The sequence below is a fragment of the Azolla caroliniana genome, unplaced genomic scaffold, assembly GCF_043228905.1.
Source record: "Azolla caroliniana isolate FFs.n. ecotype wild unplaced genomic scaffold, voAzoCaro1.0.p SCAF_16, whole genome shotgun sequence".
In the NCBI taxonomy this organism is placed as follows: Eukaryota; Viridiplantae; Streptophyta; class Polypodiopsida; order Salviniales; family Salviniaceae; genus Azolla; species Azolla caroliniana.
In genome coordinates this window covers 5,068,597-5,083,034 of record NW_028230451.1, presented here as the reverse complement: position 1 = coordinate 5,083,034, position 14,438 = coordinate 5,068,597, and the positions used below count along the sequence as shown (strand labels likewise).

At 49.9% G+C, this 14,438-nt stretch overlaps 3 non-coding genes across 3 annotated transcripts; all 3 read right to left on the bottom strand.

Annotated features, from left to right (window-relative positions):
• Positions 1-4,851: 4,851 nt before the first annotated feature.
• On the bottom strand, positions 4,852-4,923 carry TRNAW-CCA (transfer RNA tryptophan (anticodon CCA)). The gene has a single exon. It is a non-coding gene; the product is annotated as a tRNA-Trp (tRNA).
• A 2,270-nt stretch (positions 4,924-7,193) lies between these two features.
• TRNAW-CCA (transfer RNA tryptophan (anticodon CCA)) lies at positions 7,194-7,265 on the bottom strand. The gene has a single exon. It is a non-coding gene; the product is annotated as a tRNA-Trp (tRNA).
• Positions 7,266-13,855: 6,590 nt separating this feature from the next.
• TRNAW-CCA (transfer RNA tryptophan (anticodon CCA)) lies at positions 13,856-13,927 on the bottom strand. The gene has a single exon. It is a non-coding gene; the product is annotated as a tRNA-Trp (tRNA).
• Between the last annotated feature and the right edge of the window lie 511 nt (positions 13,928-14,438).

Sequence of the window (14,438 nt, the reverse complement as noted above, 5' to 3'; positions counted from 1 at the left end):
GGCCCGACCGACTTGTCCTTGTCCTCCATCAGACAACCTTTGATCGGGATGTCGTCCAAAAACGACATGGTGATGTCTGGGATACAATCCCTTAGCACTTTGTTCATTGCGTTCACCATGTGGGCTACCGAATTCGTTTCCCCTTGCGGTAGGGTACACATCCGAACTAGGCCGAGAGGAGTCTGCATTGTCGTGACATCCCTGCTCTCTACGGCTAGTTGGAATTGATCGTACCCTGAGTACAGATCACCGACTGAGTAGATCGATCTCCCTGCGAAGGCCTCCGCGAACTCATCAATGGTCGGTCTGATACCTTCGAATGGTCACCTTGTTGACCGGCTGCAGGTCTTGTATGAAGTGCATTGTGCCGTTCTTCTTTGGCACTGTAAACCACCGATTCGAATATGGGGCACTCGACGGTTCGAGGATGCCCATCTCCACCTTCTGTTTTAGCAGTTCCATCAGCTTTGGGATGTGAGCTCTAGGTACCGGAATCGGTTTGAGATTCCACAGCACATGAGGTACCGTTAAGATCACCATTGGCTTGACGATTGTCGGCTCTACACACCCGATCTACTCCGGCGAGAATGCGAAGGCCTTCCCGTGCCTTCCGAGCATCCTCCGAAATCGGTCCTCCTCCTGCAGTAGAAAGCCACCCCCACCAACCTTGAGCTCCCGTAGCGTTATGTCGGTGAACCGGTGCCCTATGCTGGCTGGATTCCGTAAACTTGGGTCCGATGCGACCTCTTTTATCCGCTCACCGCTGCCCTCCAAAAAGGGTGCCGCAACTGGCCTCACCTTCCGGTCCATAGTCTTATACTTTGTATCCATGCGGGCCGTTCGATCCGACCAGATCCTCTCCTCGAAGTCCGCGATGACTTCGTACATTCCCATCGAGCTAACCGGAACGGTCCGGTATTCGCTAAGGCCTTCACCGACCACCTTTCGTAATTTGCCCAAGGTGTCGTCAAAAGAGACCGCCTCCACGACGCCGCTAATTTCTTCGTCGGGGGAGAGGACTCCACACACCCTAAGTCGTCTCTTTGCCCGCTTCCTCTCCTGGCTACTGATGCCGGTTAACGTACAACCTCCGTTTTCGGAGAGCCAAAATTTCCTACCTATAATACATGTGTGGGGTTCTTTTGGGGTGTCCGAACTATCGCGGCCCCACACCTTGATAGCCCCCTCTAAAAATCCCCTCGGCTACCGCCGCCGAGGGTCTCGCGGTTCCTCTCGTGGTTGGGTCACACTGTCATTGATTGGACGGAATGCCAACCATCTTGGCTCTTGACGCGCACATACGCCGAACCGTTGTCCAGTACTTTCGTCTCCATGCGTGCTGCCGTAATGTACGGTTTGCCGAGAATTACCGGGTGCAAGGAAGTCTCCTCCACGAAGAAATGCTGATCTATCTCGACGTCGCCGATCTTCATGCATACGTTCGGGCACGCACCATGCAACTCCTCTGTCGTGCGTGTCGCCGCGCGTATCTTCCACCCGTGCTTGGTGTTGATCGGCCATTTCCCCTTTTTATAGAAGTCCATGGACATCAAGTTGATCTCCGAACTGTGGTATACCAATGCCACCTCCGGCTCCTGGACGGCACCGATCCGAACAGGGGTTTCCGTAGTGGCCCTAGCCCAATGCGGCTTCGCATAGTGGCTTTCCACCAACTCATCCTCCATGGCCGTGTCTTCTAAGTGCGTCGTCCGCACTTCCACCGGCCTCTCTGGTTCCGGCTCCGTCGAGAGCCTCTTCCGCTTCACCAAGTCCACGATGGAGTCGTGGAACTCCTTCTTGGCGATTCCCAGCACCTCCTGTAACGACAACTCGACCTTGCTGTCAAGAATTCTCTCTTCCAGGACCTTCCGCAAGTCCGTTGTTCGTTCAATTTCGGTGCTCAGCTGGAAACTGGCCTACTTCTTCTTCTCCGGTGCACTGGCATTGGCGGCCTCATTCGGCTTGGGTCCGAACCAGGTCTCATACTGCTACAAGGGGCTGCCCCCTCCGGCCTTTCCCGCGCGGTTGTCTTCTACCAGAACCTCATGGTTCTGGCATGCGGCTGCCACGAAGCCCGTCCTTTCTTCCACCAGGTCGTCCCATCCGGTAACCTCCCGAATCCGCTGTTCCGCATGGTCTGGCTCTTCCCTCTTCAGCCGTACTCCGAAGAGACCCTCTAGCACCAACAGGTAGAATCCAAAGTCCTTCGCTTTCCGGGCCTCATCGCCCCCGATCCAGATTCCCGCCGATGCTGAGTAGATAACAACCTCTGCATGTTGTGTCGCGGCCTCTTCCATCAACCGCTTCATTTCGCCGCGCCCCGTATTCAATTCTAGGGCTTTCCGGGTATCGCTCGCGTGCACCCACCTGTTCTAGAGGTACACCACGTTGGTCCCGAGTGCCTCAGCGAAATCCGTGCATTCTTTACGGATGTGGCCGACCGCGTCGCACGACATGCACCGCTGCCCCGTCGGCGGCCTTCGGTCACGAAACTGTTCGCCGTTGTCCCTCCGGGCCTGTGCGATTTGGAGATCTCGCACCATCTGCGACAGCTCTTCTAGAGTTGCGCCTTTGGAGGGACCTTTGACCACTTTGGTCGGGCCTGAGCCCGTCTCAAGCCAACTCCGAGTTTCTTCCTTCCTAGCCGGTACCGATATCGGCTCCTCGAGCTCCCTCGCTGGGACCGGCCTTGCTGCCGACGAGCCCTAGTCGCTCCACTCGCGCCGCTTGTCGAAACGACCGTAGACCCTCCTTACCATGGCCTAGTCTGTCGTGAGCCCTTTATCCGTTTCCAACAGGAGACCCACCTTCTCCTGGTCCGTGGCGTCCACCACTTGATGAATAGTAGTACCCGGCTCGTGTCGAGCACGGTCCGGTCCAGCGTTGACAGCTGTGCGAACTGTTTTTCGAACTCCTGGAGGAGCGCCGACGTGTTCCTCCCCTTCCCAGGGCTCTCAACCCACACCATGAAGTCTCGCTACGACAAGCGAAGCGAGTCATCAAACCCATACATCTCGAGGAGCCGCAACTCGAACTCCTCCCAAGTCTGGCATCCGGCCAGCACCTCCAGCACCTCTGCGTGGATGCTCAGCATCATCACCCGAGGGAATCTGGACAGCCGCCTGTCCACTGAGATATCTCTCATGATCATTTCGGCTCGGTAGCCCTCCAAGTAGCTCGTGGCATTCTTCCCATCGAATCGACCTATGGTGCTGACGATCGACTCAATGGCCCTATCGAGGGCACCCGTTCCCTTGTGAGCGCTCACTAGCCGGTCGACGACTGCGGCCATAGCTTCAACAAGCTCGGATCCCCTCATCCTTCACTCCTTTGCCGCTTGTTTTACGTCGGGTTCACCAATTATATCCAGTTGTTATGCTCTTTGCGTGTGGAAAGAGGCGGGACTGCAGGGGCCTTGAACCAAGGAGCGTGAGAAAGAAGAGAGAGAGAGAGAGAGGAGCTTGCAGAAACACAGAGGGAGGAAGAGAGAGCGAACAAAGTCTTAATTACAAAATCAATAATGATTACAACCGGCAAGCCGGCAACGGACCCAACTTAGGCGAACACACACACACACACACGATGCTCACACACGCACACAACCCGACTGCACTGTGGAGCCTCTGCCGGAAGCACACGGGTTGTCCACAAAGCAGAGGCAACTCAGTCCGAAATCTTGCAAAGAATGACAAACGATGGAGGAGAGGGCTCGGTCCCACCCCGACAGCACTTCGTCCTCGCTCCTAAACGCTATTCCTTCATCCGCCTTCTTCCATCCCTTTTATAGGCCATCGAGGCAGGCCGTTGCACCCTTGTTTTCATCAATTGATTCTCTGTCCTTTCAGACAGAGATACTCTTTGATTTCCTAGACATTCAATGCGTCACATCTAGTCTATTTACACCCATCATCCTACTCCTAGTTATGTACAAGGTATTAATTCGTGTGGAAAGGTGTAGGGCCGGTTCATGCGCCTTGCTTCGCCGATTCCGCTTCTGGCCGGTTTTCTCCACGACAACGTGAATGAAGAATCCTATATATTGTTATGGCCCACGGATAAGATCGTCATTTTGGTCGATCTTTCTAAAATGAACCCGACGTGAATCGAACAGGCAACGTTTTGATCTGGACTCAGACGCGCTACCATTGTGCCACAGATCTTACGTGTTCGAAAAATGAACTATCGAACATGCCTTAGCTATTGTATGACGAATCCTACATCTTGTTATGGCCCAAGAAAGCCAACCGACAAGAAACTCATTGTGGCCTACCTTCCTGAAATGAACCCGATGTGAATCGAACATCCAACTTTCTGATTTGGAGTCAAACGGGCTACCACCATGGATCCTGTGTTCAAAATATATCGAACATGCCTTAGCTATTGCACAACGGATCCTACATATTGTTATGGCCTAAGGAGACCGATTGATAAGATCGTCATTGTCGTCGACCTTCCTAATGAACCTGAATTGAATTGAACACGCAACCTTCTGATCTGGAGTTAGACGCGCTACCATTGCACCACAGATCCTACTTGTTCAAAAAATAAACTAGTTGCACCATCGAACATGCCTTAACTATTGCACAACGAATCCTACACATTGTTCTGGCCGAAGGAGGCCGCTCGATAACTCCGTCATTGTGGCCCACCTTGCTAAAATGAACCCAACGTGAATTCAACACGCAACATTCTGATATGGAGTCAGACACACTACCATTGCGCCACGGATCTTACGTGTTCCAAATATGAACTATCAAACATGCCTTAGCTATTGCACGATGAATCCTACATCTTTTTCTAGCCTAAGGAGACGGACGGATAAGAAAGTTATTGTGGCCGACCTTCCTGAAATGAACCTGACGTGAATCTAACACGTAACCTTCTGATCTGGAGTCAGACGCGCTACCATTGCGACACAGATCCTACAAACTAGTTGAACTATCGAACACGCCTTAGGTATTGCATGAAGAATCCTAAATATTGTTATGGCCGACTGATAAGTCCATCATTGTGGTCGACCTTCCTGAAATGAACCCGAGGTGAATCGAACATGCAACCGTTTGATCTGGAGTTAGACACGCTACCATTGCACAACATATCCTATTTGCACTATCCTACATATTGTCATGGCCCACGGATAAGACCGTCATTGTGGTCGACCTTCCTAAAATGAACCCAACGTGAATCGAACACGCAATGTTCTGATTTGGAGTCAAACACGTTACCATTGCTACACGGATCCTACACATTGTTATGGCCCTAGGAGGCTTACGGATATGTCCATCATTGTGGTCGACCTTCCTGAACTAATCTCGATGTGAATCGAACACGCAATGTTCTGATATGGAGTCAGACGCACTACCATTGCGCCACGGATCCTACGTGTTCGAAATATTAACTATCGAGCATGCCCAACCTATTGCACGACAAATCCTACATCTTGTTATGGCCCAAGGAGATCGACGGATAAGAAAGTTATTGTGGCTGCCCCTTGAAATGAACCCGACGTGAATTGAACAGACAACCTTTTGATCTGGAGACAGGCGCGCTACCATTGCGCCACGGATCCAACGTGTCCAAAACATGATCTAACGCACTATGGAACACGCCTTAGCTATTGCATGACAAATCCTACATATTGTTAAGGCCCAAGGAGGCTGATGGAAAAGACCGTCATTGTGGTCGACTTTCCTAAAACAAACCCGACTTGAATCGAACATGCAACCTTCTAATTAGAAATTAGACGCACTACGGATCCCACATGTTCGAAATATAAACTATCGAACATGCCTTAGCTATTACACGCCGAATCCTACATCTTGTTATAGCCCAAAGAGGCTGACAGATAAGAAAGTGATTGTTGCCGAACTTCCTGAAATGAACCAATGACGAGTCTTACATATTGTTATGGCCCACGGATAAGACCGTCATTTTGGTCGATCTTTCTAAAATAAACCCGACGTGAATCGAACAGGCAATGTTTTGATCTGAACTCAGACACGCTACCATTGCGCCGCAGATCCCATGTGTTCGAAAAATGAACTATCGAACATGCCTTAGTTATTGTATAACGAATCCTACATCTTGTTATGGCCTAAGGAAGTCGACGGATAAGATAGTCATTGTGGCCTACCTTCCTGAAATGAACCCGACGTGAATCGAATATCCAACGTTCTGATTTGGAGTCAAAAGCGCTACCATTGGCCCATGGATCCTACGTGTTCGAAATATGAAATATCGAACATGCCTTAGCTATTGCACGACAAATCCTACACATTGTTATGGCCCAAGGAGGCTGACTGATAAGTTCGTCATTGTGGTTGACCTTCTTGAAATATACCTGAGGTGAATTTAACACACAACATTCTCATATGGACTCAGACGCGCTACCATTGCACCACGGATCCTACATTTTGTTATGGCCTAAGGAAGCCGACGGATAAGAACGTCATTTTCGTCAACCTTCCTAATGAACCCGACTTGAATCGAACACGTAACCTTCTAATCTAGAGTTAGACGCGCTACCATTGCGCCACGGATCCTATGTGGTCAAAAAATAAACTACTTGCACTATCAAACATGCCTTAGCTATTGCATGACGATTCCTACATTACTGTTATGGCCTAAAGAGGCCGATAAGTCCATCATTGTGGTCGACCTTCTTGAACTGAACCCGATGTGAATAAAAAACGGGATGTTCTAATATGGAGTCAGACGCGCTACCATTGCTCCAGGGATCCTACCTGTTCAAAATATGAACTATTGAACCTGCCTTAGGTATTACATGAGAAATCCTACATCTCGTTATGGACCAAGAAAGCCGACAGATAAGAAAGTCATTGTAATCGACCTTCCTAAAATGAACCTGACATGAATCGAAAACACAACCTTCTACTCTGGAGCCAAATGTGCTACCATTGCACCAAGTATCGTACTTGTTCAAGAAATGAACTGGTTGCACTATCGAACAAATTCACGACAAATTCTACATTATCGTTGTGGCCTACCTTGCTAAGATGAACCCGACGTGAATAGAACACGCAACCTTCTAATAGGGACTCAGACGCGCTACGGATCGTGTTCGAATAATCAACTAGTTGCACTATCGAACACGCCTTAGCTATTACAGAAGGAATCCTACACATTGTTATGGCCGATAGATAAGTCAGTAATTGTGCTCAACCTTCCTGAAATGAACCCGACGTGAATCGAACACACAACGTTTTGATCTGGAGTCATACGCACTACCACTGTGCCACGGATCCAACGTGTTCGAAACATGAACTATCGAACATGCCTTAGTTATTGCATGATGAATCCTACATCTTATTATGGCCTAAGAAGTTCGACATATAAGAAAATCATTGTGACCGACCTTCCTGAAATGAAGCCAACGTGAATTGAACACACAACATTTTGATATGGAGTTAGAGGCGCTACCATTGAGCCACGGATCGTACGTGCTCGAAACATGAACTATTGAATAAGCCTTGGGTATTGCACCACGGATCCTACATATTGTTATGGCCCAAGCATAAGGTCGTCATTGTGGTTGACCTTCCTAAAATGAACACGACGTGAATCGAACACGCAACCATTTGCACAACATATCCTATCTGCACTATCCAACTAGACGAATCCTACATATTGTTATGGCCCACGGATAAGACCGTCATTGTGCTCGACCTTCCTGAAATGAACCTGACGTGAATTGAGCATGCAACGTTCTAATCTGGAGTCAAACACGTTATAGGTGTTCGAAATACGATCTATTGAATACTTTAGCTATTGCATGAAGAATCCTACACATTGTTATGGCCCTAGGAGGCCGACGGATATGTCCATCATTGTGGTCGACCTTCCTGAACTAAACCCGATGTGAATCGAACACGCAATGTTCTGATATGGAGTCAGACGCACTACCATTGCACCACGGATCCTACGTGTTCGAAATATTAATTGTGGAAGCGTATGTGCGGAAGCGTATGTGCGGAAGCGTAAGACAACAGCTTGGCTGCGTAGCAACAGAGAGAGAGAGAGAGAGAGAGAGAGAGAGAGGGAGAGAGAGAGTATTACACAGAATACAGAGAGTACTTGGGAGAGAACGAGAGAGAGAAAAACGTTCAAATCTATTACAAAAAAATAATGGTTCTCTTCACATGAAACGTGCTCAACAACACTATTTATACAAGTCCTGAGAGGATTGACTGAAGTACCGGGTACTTCAATGCTCACTCGAGCGTCTGGTATTGACTACGAGACTATTAAGTCCCTAGTAGTCTAGCTGCTACTAGGCTTCCGATTACTGATGGATCTGGCTAACCGGTTCCCCAGCTCATCGACTCACTTGCTCACCAGGTCACCGATCCGGCTCAGGCTTATTCAGACGATCCGGATCCGGTGGAGCTTGCCACTCAACACTCCTCATCAAGCTCAATTTGAGGTCGGATCGTAGTGTCAGTCTCTATGGTAGCGGGTCTTTCCACCTGGCTCCTTCTGGTGTCACTCCACCTCGCTCACACTCCTCATCTGGTCTGGTCCCATTTGCCGCGACCCTTCGGTTCCTGCGCACCTCGACCTCCTCGGTCGGCTTGTTTGCTCAACAAGCCCAATTCAGCTCCCTCGCTACTATGACTTCGGCTCTTGCCGATTCGCCGATTCCTTTGTGTTGGCGTCGACTTTCGCTGCCTTCTCATCCTCTTGGCCTTCAATTGATTCGGTTCTTCCGAATCCTTCTATAGAACCGAATCGGCTGTCTCCGATTCATTCCAGCTCTTGTCCGAATCGGTCGCTCCCGATTCGTGTTCTGGTTCTAGGCCCTTCACCACATCGGACCATGTCCGGGTCTTGGCCTTCTTCTTCCGGTCGGCTCTATCCTTCTTGAGTCTGCCTCCGCTGCTGCTTGTTCCGACTTTTTCGAATGTGTCAACTTCCTTTGCCGACTCAGCTCCTTTCTTCTTCTTGTCTCTCCCCTTGTTAGTTCTTCCCTTACCGGCGCAATCGACAGTCTCTTTTCCTTTGCCCGTTCTCCCCCTCAAGTGTGGCACGTCGAGATGTTGAACACCAAGCATTTCGGTGAAGTGTTGCAACTTGTCCAATCCGAGCGGTTTGGTGAAGATGTTGGCAACTTGCTGATCTGTATGAACATACCGAAGTTCTACTTCACCGCTCAGGACCCGCTCACGCACGAAGTGATAATGCACTTCTATGTGCTTTGTGCGAGCATGGAACACGAGGTTCTTGGCAAGCTGCATGCTGCTCATATTGTTGTAGTAGATCAGGATCGGGGTCAGTACCTCGATCCGTAGGTCTTGCAGCAGTCGCCGAAGCCAAATGGCTTCACAGGTGGCGACAGTAGCGCCCCGATACTTAGCCTCAGTGCTCGATAGAGCCACTGTTGGTTGCTTTTTGCTGCTCCATGCAACAACCGCACTACCTAGGGAAAACATGTAACCGGAAGTTGATCGGCGATCTAATGCATCGCCGGCCCAGTCGGCATGCGTGTAACCAACTAGCTCTTCGGTTATACCTCGTCGGTATAACAGTCCCCGGTCCTTCGTGCCACTCATATACCGAAGTATTTGGTGCACGCATTGAAGATGCTCTACGGCCGACTTCTGCATGAATTGGCTCATCACACCGACCGGGTAGCTGATGTCGGGTCGGGTGATGGTCAAATATATAAGGTTTCCGACAATTTTTCGGAACCGTTTCTCATCGTAGGCCGGTCCGGAGTTGGGATAGAGCTTCTGGTTCCAGTCCAGGGGTGTTGAGACAGGTCGGCATTCTGTCATGCCGAACTTGTCCAACATATTCAAGACATAGTGTCTTTGTGAGAGCAATATGCTATCGGGGGTTCAGATCACCTCAGGTCCCCCAGGTCCTTCATCTCAAATGCGTCTGACAGCTGGCACTTGACTTGGCTGATTACTAGATCATCAACATACAACAAGATGCAAACCGGACCGTCCGGACCTTGCCGGATGAACAACGAAGAGTCAGATTTGGAGGCCGCAAACCCCATCTTACGCAACCGGTGCGTAATCTTTGCATTCCAAGCTCAGCGGGCTTGCTTCAAACCATAAAGTGACTTCTTCAGCCGGCATACCGCCAACTTTTTCATCTCCGATTGAAAACCGGGGGGTTGGGTCATAAAGACCTCTTCTTCAAGATCGCCTTGAAGAAATGCATTCTTCACGTTCATTTGGTGAAGATGCCACCCCCTTGCCGCAACAACCGCTAGCACCACACGAACCGTCATCATCTTCGCTATCGGGGCGAAGGTCTCGTCGTAGTCGATTCCGTGGGTTTGAGCGTATCCCTTTGCCACTAGCTGGGCCTTGTACCGGTTAACCGAACCATCAACATTGTACTTTATCTTGTACACCCACTTACATCCGATCGGTTTACATCGTCGGGGAGGGTCAACTAGGTTCCATGTGTCATTGGAATCAAGTGCCCGTATCTCTTCCTCCATAGCGGCACGCCAATGTGCGTCATTTGCCGCTTTTGCGTAGCTCTCTGGGTCACGCACTTCCGCCACCTTGGTCATGTACGCATAGTGATGCGCCATGTACTCATTGTACTCGTACTGCGTCATGGGGTTCTTCTAGCGGGAAGACCGGCGTAACTTGGTACTACCCGGTTTGGGGCCCTTCATGGCTAGGTCAGACTTCGTTCCCGAAGATCCGCCTTCATCTTTTCCAGAGTCGGATTCGCACCAATCCGACTCAGCGTTGCCGGTTTCGTATTCTGGCATCTTCTTCTTCCCCTTCTTTTTGCACATGAACCGTCTCCTCGGTTCCTTGCGTGGAGAGAGCACGGCAGAGTCTCCACTACTCGCCGGTTCCTCATCCGACTGGTCATCCCGACTTAGCCGCTCATTCGGTCCACTTAACCGAAATGAGATCGGACTCTCTTCTAGAGTGCCGACGTCTTCGTTTTCTAACTGGACCGGTTCAGACTCACTAGCCTCATCCTCCAGTATTGGGTCGAGGTCGGAAGTCGGAGCCGGTAAGGCATACCATGATGCCGTCTCATCAAACTCAACATCCTAGCTAACTCGAACCTACTTCGTCCGGGGGTTATAACATTTATACCCCTTTTGCTCATGCAAATAACCGACTTTGCATCCAACTTCCTCCACTTCTCATCCGACACATGCACATATGCTATGCTGCCGAATATATGAAGGTGTCGCAAATTCGGCTTGCGCCCGAAATACAGCTCATGCGTGGACACTTTATCACCGATCCGGTTTTGGATATAGACGGCCGTCCGGATCTCCTCCGCCCAGTAGAATTTGGGCATGCTCTTCTCCTCCAGCATCGCCCTTGCCACGTCGATAAGCGACTAGTTCTTCCTCTCGGCTACAACATTATGTTCTGGTGTGTATCTGCAGCTGAACTCTCGCCGAATTCCTATTTGCTGCAGATAACTATTGAATTGGCTAGAAAAATATTCTTTTCCGCCATCCGACCGTAGACACTTGATCTTCCTCTCCGTTTCCCATTCAACCAGGCTTTGCAGGTTCCAGACACACTCAAAGACTTTGCTCTTCCGCTCAATGAGGTAGATCCATGTGTGCCGGTTGTAGTCGTCGATGAAGGAGACAAAATATCGACTCCCGCCAAGACTCACGTTCTGTGCCGGTCCCCATACATCCAAATGAATAAGGTCGAGCTTGTTACGACTACGGTTTTGTTTGGTGGGGAATTGAAGCCGGTGTTGCTTCCCAAGGTGGCAGGCTTCAAATACATGGGCCTTCCGGCCACTAAACTTCAGCAAACCAAAAACAACTTGTTTCGTTTGCAAGTCTTGAAGCCGCCGGTATTTGACGTGGTCGACCCGCTTGTGCCAGAGATCAATATCCGATTCAATCTTCTGTCCTTTGGAAAACAACGCGGTGTCGATGTCATTGGTGTTGAGGATGAACATCCCCTCGTCTCTGCACCCTTGCGCAATGATTTGGCCCTCTTCCTCGATGAAGCACCCGCAGTGTGTAAACCGCACCTGCATCCCCTGGTCGACAATCTGTCCAACCGACACCAGGTTCTTCGTGATAGTCGGAACGTGTAATACATTCATCAGCTTCCCCCCTCTGTCTGACGTGGGTCAAAGGGACTTCTCCTATATGCACGATTGGGTGAGGAGTGTCGTCTCCGGTTTCGACAACTCCCGGTTGTTCCGGTTTCTCCAGGAAGGAGAACCACTCTTTGTGGCTCATCATGTGATTTGACACACCGGAATCAACATACCATACTTCCTCTGATTTGGAAGTGGTCTTCTTCATCGAATTTGCCTCGTGCTTCATCACCAAGGCTAGCCCATTACCGGTCTTCCCGGTTCCGGATCCTTTCGATCCTTGTGCGTAGTGTGAGCTTTGCCGGTTCTCCCGACCGGTTTTGCCAAATCTAGATCTATCCGAATTGGCGCGCTTCTTCCAGCACTCGCTTTCTCTGTGGCCCTTTTTGCCACAGTACTAGCATTCCGTGGTGGATTTGTCTTGCCGGCCTCTGGCGCCGCCGCAACTCCCTGTGCTTGTGGAAGTCCCGGAACTGCCGTCGACACGTTCTTTGTGCCTTCTTTCCTGCTCTTGCCAGCCGCCTCCAGTGCGTGCTAACCCACCTCGTCCCCTATGCCCACGGGGCCTATCCGTCTCCGTGTACAACATCCGGCTATCCGATTGAGTGGTCCTGGACCCACTCGCGTGGTTTTCTTCGACCATCAACATCGATTGCAAGTCAAAGAAGGTCGGTGGTTTCTCCCGGGTGCAGATTGCTGTCCGGATTGGCCCATACCTTTGCACTAGACCATCAAGCCAGATTTGTACCATTTCTTCTTCGTCCACCGTCACATTGATCGACCCAAGTGCGTCGCAAATCTCCTTTATTTTGGTGGTGTACTCCGTAACCGACATATCTCTTTGTCGGATGTTGTTCAGCTCTTGCTGGAGCTGCAACTTACAGGTTGTGGTACTTGCGGCGAAAATCTTACGCAGATTTTCCTAGGCCTCCTTCGGTGTCTTTGCATCCTTGATGTAGCCGAGCATCTGGTCATGCACACAGGACACGAGGCAATATAATACTCGGCTCACTCCTTGCTCCCATACCGGTAGGTCCTTGTGTCCACGCTCTGGTGCTACCTCATTCATTCCTTCCACGAAACTCCAATACCCATGCCCCAGTAGGTACTGGTGCATTTTGTATGACCAAGATGCGTAGTTGCTCCGGTCGAGCTTCACTGTAGGAAGTGAACTCGCCATACCTTTGTCCATATTTTTTGTGTCTACTGTTCTGTTCTCACAACCTGTAGGGTTTGTCTTGCGAAAGCAAATGTCAGTTGCAGAGGTCTTCAACCCTCGCACTCTGATACCATGTGGAAGCGTAAGACAACAACTTGCTTGTGTAGAAGCAGAGAGAGAGAGAGAGAGAGAGAGAGAGAGAGAATAGTACACAGAATACAGAGAGTACTCGGGACAGAGAGAGAGAGACCAAAACGTTCAAATCTATTAAAAAACAATAATAGTTCTCTGTACATGAAACGTGCTCAACAACACTATTTATACAAGTCCTGAGAGGACTGACAGAAGTACCGCGTACTTCAATGCTCACTCAAGCGTCTGGCACTGACTATGAGACAATTAACTCCCTAGTAGTCTAGCTGCTACTAGGCTTCCGGTTACTGGTGGATCCGGCTAACCGGCTCCCTAGCTCCCCGATCTTGATCCGATTGAGCTTGCCGCTCAACATTAACTATCGAACATGCCTTACGTATTGCACAACAAATCCTACATCTTGTTATGGCCCAAGGACTCCGACGGATAAGAAAGTTATTGTGGCCGCCCTTCCTAAAATGAACCCGACGTGAATCGAACACGCAACCTTCTGATCTGGAGTCAGACGCGCTACCATTGCGCCACGGATCCAACGTGTTCAAAACATGATCTAATGCACTATGGAACACGCCTTAGCTATTGCATGACCAAGGAGGCCGACGGAAAAGACCGTCATTATGGTTGACTTTCCTAAAACGAACCCCACTTGAATCGAACATGCAACCTTCTAATTAGAAATTAGACGCGCTACGGATCCTACATGTTCGAAATATAAACTATCGAACATGCCTTAGCTATTACACGTTGAATCCTACATCTTGTTATGGCCCAAAGAGGCCGACCGATAAGAAAGTGATTGTTGTCGACCTTCTTGAAATGAACCCGACATTGTCGTGAAGATTTTCGTCCACAAGCGGAAACCTGAGCAACGAGAGCCAAAGAGCGATGTGCAACGTTGCACACGTACATAATGTATTTGTAATAGTAATAAGGATAAAGTGCATGGTGCTAGGAATGCCCCCATAAGATCCCTAAGGTATAAAGGTGATGTGGTCTTGTGCCCACATCCACGCGCGCGAGAGAGAGAGAGGTACTATGCGGT